Source organism: Eulemur rufifrons, chromosome 29 (genome assembly GCF_041146395.1).
Source record: "Eulemur rufifrons isolate Redbay chromosome 29, OSU_ERuf_1, whole genome shotgun sequence".
Classification (NCBI taxonomy): domain Eukaryota; kingdom Metazoa; phylum Chordata; class Mammalia; order Primates; family Lemuridae; genus Eulemur; species Eulemur rufifrons.
Genome location: NC_091011.1, coordinates 87,664,734 through 87,672,188, shown reverse-complemented (window position 1 = coordinate 87,672,188; position 7,455 = coordinate 87,664,734). Strand labels below are relative to the sequence as shown.

Genomic DNA, 7,455 nt, shown 5'->3' with positions numbered 1-7,455 from the left:
TTTAAAGGCATAAAATAGGCTTTCTCGCTCCCCAGCCATCTTGGCGGCTGGTCTTGGTTGGGGGCCGTCCCGCACCTAAGGCAGGAAGATGGTGGCCGCAAAGAAGACGAAAAAGTCGTTGGAGTCTATCAACTCAAGGCTCCAACTTGTTATGAAAAGTGGAAAGTATGTGCTGGGGTACAAGCAGACTCTCAAGATGATCAGACAAGGCAAAGCGAAATTGGTCATCCTCGCCGCCAACTGCCCAGCTTTGAGGAAATCTGAAATAGAGTACTACGCCATGTTAGCCAAAACTGGTGTCCATCACTACAGTGGCAATAATGTTGAATTGGGCACAGCATGTGGGAAATACTACGGAGTATGCACACTGGCTACCATTGATCCAGGTGACTCTGGTATCATTAGAAGCATGCCAGAACAGACTGGTGAAAAGTAAATTGTGCAAATTTCTTTTATTTTATTTTTTTTTTTTTTGAGACAGAGTCTCACTCTGTTGCCCAGGCTAGAGTGAGTGCCGTGGCGTCAGCCTAGCTCACAGCAACCTCAAACTCCTGAGCTCAAGCGATCCTCCTGTCTCAGCCTCCCGAGTAGCTGGGACTACAGGCATGCGCCACCATGCCCGGCTAATTTTTTTCTATATATATTTTTAGCTGTCCATATAATTTCTTTCTATTTTTAGTAGAGGTGGGGTCTCGCTCTTGCTCAGGCTGGTCTCGAACTCCTGAGCTCAAACGATCCGCCCACCTCGGCCTCCCAGAGTGCTAGGATTACAGGCGTGAGCCACCGCGCCCGGCCGCAAATTTCTTTTAAATAAAACTTGACAGTGCCTATGATATAAAAAAATAAAATAAAGGCATAAAATATAAGATTATGGAAAAAATTCAATTATGTTGAAATACCATACCAATATGCTTTAAAATCAGCCCAGTTGAGGTACACATTGCATACAATGAAATGCATGCATTTTAAGGGTGCAGTTTAATGAGTTTTGATAACCGCACTGCCCCTGCCACCACACTAATGAAGGTTCCTGTTAATCCCCCAATCCCCACCCCTACCCAGGAAACTGATTTGCTCTGTCACAATGTATTAAGGATATATTCATGCACTTTTCATATAATAAGATGCCACACCACAGCTAAAGTGAAATACCATAATTTCTGTACATAAGTTTTGGACCTAACTGGCCAACTGAATTCCCTTATTTGTATTCATTTTCTGATGGTCTCGAGTTTTCCAGATAGTCATTTCATCTCATCTGCAAATAAGGGTAATTTTACTTCTTGCTTTCCAAATGGTATACAAATTTCTTCCTATTTTTTTTCTTCTTTTTGTTTGAGACAGGGTCAAACAGGCTGGAGTGCAGCGGTGTGATCATAGTTCACTGCAGCCTCGAATTCCTGGGCTCAAGCAATCCTCTCCACCTCAGCCTCCCAAGTAGCTAGGACTATAGGCATGTGCCATCATGCCTGTCTAATTTTTTTATTTTTTGTAGAGATGGGATCTCGCTATGTTGATCAGGCTGGTCTTGAACTACTGGCCTCAAGAGATCCTCCTACCTCGGCCTCCCAAAGTGCTGGGATTACAGGTGTGAGCCACTGTGCCCAGCTCTTCCTATTGTCTAACTGCTTTGGCTAGTATCCTTAGGACATTAAGTGATAGTGATCACAGTCAATGTCCTTACGTTTCTAGACTTTAATGGGAAGAATTCTGTTTTCTCATAGAGCATGAAATTCACTGCGAAGTTGAGGGGTGTGTGTGTACATCTATTCCTATCATGTTAAGATCAGTTTTATGAAATACCGTTTCAGCATCTCTGGAAGTGATCATATAATTTTTCATTTTTGATCTTTTTAACAGTGAATTATAATAAAAGATTTCCTAAAATTGAATGCATTTCAGAAATTTACTTCCTCAGTTATGGTGTTTAAGTCTTCAAATATGTTGCTGGAATCTATTTGCCAAAATTCATGTTAAAGTTTTACAGCAATACAGCCATGTGCTGCATAATGACATAACAACATTGCCTTTTTTTTTTTTTTTTTTTGAGACAAAGTCTTGTTCTGTCATCCAGGCTGGAATGCAGTGCCATGATCATAGCTCACTGCAGCCTCTAATTCCTTGGCTCAAGCGATCCTCCCACCTCAGCCTCCCAAGTAGCTGGGACTACTGCATAATGACATTTCAATCAGTGATGAACAGCACATATGACAGTGGTCCCATAAGATTACAAAGGAGCTCAAAAATTTCTATCCCCTGAGTGATATCCTAGCTGTTGTGACATCATAGTGCAATGGGTTACTCACGTGTGTGTGGTGATACTGGTGTAAACCAACCTGCTCTGCTAGTCGCATGAAAGTATAGCACAGATAGGACGGCCACTTCACTTGAGCCCAGGAGTTCGAGGCTACAGTGAGCTATGATGGTGTCACTGTAATCCAGCCTTAATGACAGAGCAAGACTGTCTCAAAAAAAAAAGTATAACACAAACAATTATGTACAGTACATAATACTTGATAACTATTACTGGTTTAGGTATGGACTATGCTATACTTTTATTATTATTTTAGAGAATAGTCCTATTTATATACATATAAAAAAATAGTTAACTGTAAAACAGCCACAGACAGGTCCTCCAGGAAGTGTTCTAGAAGAAGGCATTGCTATCGTAGGCGATGACAGCTCCGTGCGTGTTATTGTCCTTGAAAACCTCGCAGTGGGACAAGATGTGGAGGCAGAAGACAGTCGTATTGCTGTTCCGGACCCTGTGTAGGCCTAGGCTAATTTGTGTCTTCGTTTCTAACAAAAAAGTTTAAAAAGTGAAAAAAAAAAAAAGCTTATAGAGTAAGATTGTAAAGAAAGAAATTTTTTTGTCCCGTTGTACAATGTGTTGAAGAATTTTTAAGTGTTACTACAAAAAAGTCAAAAAGTTTAAAAAATTTTTTGAAGTAAAAATGTTACCGTAAGCTAAGGTTAATTTATTACTGAAGAAAGTTTTTAATAGATTTAGTGTGGCCTAAGCGTACAGTGCTCATAAAGCCTGCAGTAGTGCACCGTGATGTCCTGGCCTCACATTCAGTCACCACCCACTGAGTCACCAAGAGCGACTTCCAGCCCTGCAAGCTCCATGCATGGTAAGTGCCCTTTACAGATGTTCCTTTTTTTTTTTTAATCTTTTATACTGTATTATTGTGCATTTGCTATGTTTCAGTACACACCTACCATTGTGTTCCAGTCGCCTACAGAATTCAGTGCGGTCACATGGGTCCAGGTGTGTAGCCCGGGAGCCGCAGGCCGTGCCATGCAGCCTAGGTGTGCGGCGGGCTGTCCCATCCAGGGTTGCGGAAGCGCACTCCCCGGTGTTCACACGGCCAACAATCGCCTAAGGGCTGCATTTCTCAGGATCTATCCCATTGCTAAGTGACACGACTATATTTAAAAGGCATTTGTTCTGAAGTTTTCTCCTTCGAATGCTGTTATTGGGTTTTAATGTTAATGATATGATCACATCATTAAAAGAATCAAGGGCTTTTTGTTTTCTCATCTCTGGAGTAGTATCAACGCCACCCGTGTGTTTGGCAGGGAAAAGCAGGGACGTGCTCAGAGTCTACTCGGGTCTACTCCTTTGTTCAAAGACTGTTTTCTTTTTAAGTTAATTAACTTTTGCTTTTAAAAACTTCTTGTCCTCCCCTTTCCTAGGATTATTGTGATTATGTTGAGCATCTTCAGGTGGGAGAGGAGCGGGTTGTCCAGGTGGGCCCAATGTCATCACAGGCGTCCTTAAAGCGCCGGGGCGGGGTCAGAGCCAGGAGGAGGCAGTTGGACGCCAGACACGGCTCGGAGAGGAGGGAGATTTGAAGGTGGAAGGGCCCTGAGCTAAAGAACGCAAGTGTCTTCTAGAAGCCGGAGAAGGCGAAGAGCAGGTTGTCCCCAAATCCCCCAGAGGGACACGGCCACACTTCTGACCGCCCAACGGTAAGTTACAAATTCGTGTTTTAAGCCACAGAATTTATAGCAATTTGTTACAGCAACAACAGGATGCTAATCAAGTGTATCACAGCTTAAAAAATATCTTTTATAACTGTATATCAGTATAATTGATTTCCTTTGTAATCCTATGTATTTTATACATTTAAAAACAGTATTTTAAGAAGGAATCTATAGGCTTCAGCAGGCTGCCAGAGAAGTGTGTGGAACCAAAGAGGGTTAAGAATTCTTGACCTCCGTTTGTTTGCTCCCTTGTGATTTCATCTGGTGTCGTGGCTTTGAATACCACCTACAAGCCAGTGACTCCAGAAATGTGTACCTTCAGGCTGGGCCTCTCTTCTGAACATCAGGTCTGGTCCCTGCCACCTGCCAGGCCTCGTGTCCCCTCTGCCGTGGGCTCGCTCCTTTCTTCAGCAGCTCCGGCTGCTTCCCAAGCCCCTCATTGCCTCCCTCCCTCCCTGCTTCATTCCCCCCACAAGGCTGCGGTCACCTGCTGGGAAACCACACGTGAAGCCTGTTGCGGGGCCTCTCCTCAGTCCCAGCTACAGGGAAGGCTGAGGCGGAAGGTGGCTTGAGCCCAGGAGTTCGAGGCTGTAGTGCGCCATGATCATGCCTGCGAATGGCCACTGCACTCCCACCGAGGCAACATAGTGGGACCCTGTCTCACAAAAAAAAACCCAAAACCCATAACCCATATATGTATGCTTGTTTATGTGTAAACTCTGTGAGAATAGGATTTGTCTATGCGTGAATCCATTCTTAGTGCTTAGAATAGTGCTGACCCATAGGAAGTGGAAGGAAGGTGGGAGGGAGGAACCTTCCTGAATCCCTTTGTGTTCGGTGGATCTCTTGCATACAGTTTACATCGGCTTTGCTTTGTTATTCAGTCTAAGACTTATTATAACAGGGGAGCTTAGTCCATTTATATTTATGGATAAGAGAAAATATGTTTGGGTTTAGCTCTGTCTGCATATTTATGTTCAAAATATTTCACTATTTGGTCTGTGTTTGCTTTGTAGGGTAAATGTCTTATAGTTTGGAAATTTTGTGTCTTTGTACTAGTGATTGCTTTTATGTCACGTTACGCTGCTCGGGGTGCCATGACAAAATACTGTGGACAGGGTGCAAGGAAAACTTAAATCACAGAAATGTATTTTCTCACGGTTCTGGAGGCTGGAAGAGGTCAGGGTGCCAGCATGGTTGGGTTCTGGTGAGGGCTACCTTCTTAACTATCCTCACATGGCACAGAGAGAGCAAGCTCTTTCTTGGCTCTACTTATAAGGGCACTAATCCCATCATGAGGGCCCCATCCTCATGACCTCATCTAAACCTAATTACCTCCCAACAGCCCCACATCCAGGCGCCATCACATTGGGGCTTAGGGCTTCAGCATATGGATTTTGGGGGGACACAGTTCAGTCCATAGCATATATGTTTACAAAACTCTAGGTCCTCTATTTCTTTAAGCAGTGTTTTAACTTCTTACTATTAGGAATAAATTACAGTTCTTCCTCCTCTTGTATGATTCTTATTGGGATTGATCTTTATTACCTATACCACTAGTGCTTTAAATGATCTCTTTTGACCACTAGCTATAAAAGATGAGGAAATTGATGTACTTACAGTCCCTGTTACCTTTTCCCCTTCCCCTCAGTTAGTTACACCATTGCTATATTCCTAGCGTTTATAAGTTTTAATATCTTTCTGTAACTATAATCCTCACATTTGTTTTGGTCTAAGTTCTTCAGCTAAATGGATGCAGTGCTTTACATACAGTCCTTCTAGTTTCTCCATTATTTTTGGTTAGCTGAAGTTCATTCCCGGGTAGATTATTCAGGAAGGGCTTGTGAAGATTATAATCTGAGTTTGCACATAATTTGTTGTATATGTATATAACACATGTATTTTATGTGTAAAAAATGCTTGAGCAATAATTGGCTTGGTATAAAATTCTTGGGTTACACCTTTATTGTGTTGAGGGGTTGGAAGCCATTGCTTGACTGTCTTCTAGCATTGAAGGTTACTGTGTAAAAGTCTAAGCCAGTCCAATTATTTTCCCCCTTAAAGATGACTTTATATCTGTATGTCTGATAGAGTCTTGTCTTTTCGTTTTCTATAAAGTGCACTAAATTTATTGGGATATATGTCAGTGTTGGTCATACTATCTCATTGTTTTCACTGGGACTTAATATACACCTTTTCAGTATGTTGATTTGAGCCATTGTATTTTTAGAACACTCTCTTGGCTTATTTTAAGTATTTTTCTGTTCCATTATTTTTGCTTTCCCCTCTGGGAATACTAAGTGTACGTAGTACTTCTAGGATCTTCGTGTCTGTCATTTTCTATTTGTTTCAAACTTTTCTTTGTCCATTTCCACTGTTTGCTCAATCCTGGTGTATTGTTTTTCCTTCTCTTTTTATGGTTTCAGGATCACTTGTTTTCAGTTGTGCTGCATCCTCCATGGACGGGGCGTCTGCGACGGTTTTATTTCCATCTCCCTCTTCTTTCCTCACCTCTGCCACTTCATGTTCATCTCCTCATCTCGTCTCACCATCTCTTTTTTGAGATCTTGTACATCTGCCCTGAACTTATTTTTATTTTAAAGCAAACTTATTGACATGTATAACATACCTGCAGAAAAGTAACAAATCATAAATGTACAGGTCAATAAATTTTCATCCATGTAACCAGCCACCAAGCCAAGAAATAGAACTAACCAGCACCCCAGAAACTTCCCCTTGTGCTGACTGTCACTCACGGATTGCCCCAAGGACAACTGTTCTGAATTCTGTCACCATAGATAAGTGTGCCTGTCATTGGGCATAATGGAATCATTTATATTCTTTTGGGCCTGGCTTCTTTTATTCAACATAATGTTTTTGGGATTCTTTCCTGCTTTTGCATGTATCTGGTTTGTTCTTTTTGTTGCTGATTGTATTTTATTGGATGAATATACTGCACTTTACTCATCCATTTTACTGTTGGTAGAGATTTGGGTTGTTTGCGGTTTGGTTATTTTGAATAGTGCCATAGTGAATGCGACTTTTGGTAAACACATCTATGCATTTTTGTTAGGTACATATATAGGAGTGGGTCAGAGGATGTATGTAGGTTAGCCTGGATTCTGTGAAACTGCTCACTTGTTTTCCAGTGAGGTTGCACCAGTTTGCACTCCCATGAGCAGTACGAGAGTGTTGCAGCCGCTCCATGTCCTGACCGGCACTTGGTGTTGCCTTTTCATCTAGGCATCATGGTGGGTGTGCGGTATGATTGCATTGTCATTTGCATTTTCCTGATGACTAATGAGGTTACTTTTTAAACACCACCCCCGCCTTTTTTTAATCGGAGTTGACTGTTTCAGTAAGTGCTACGACTTCATCACAGTCATGTTTGATAAAAATTTCCATCTCCTTCAAGGCAGCATTGACTAATGGTGTGTACTTTATTTGTATTTGCTTTTCTTGTTC

General features: G+C 41.9%; 1 pseudogene; it reads left to right on the top strand.

The window, feature by feature from the left end:
• Nucleotides 1–30: 30 nt before the first annotated feature.
• Nucleotides 31–448, top strand: LOC138377328 (large ribosomal subunit protein eL30 pseudogene; annotated as a pseudogene).
• Nucleotides 449–7,455: the final 7,007 nt, after the last annotated feature.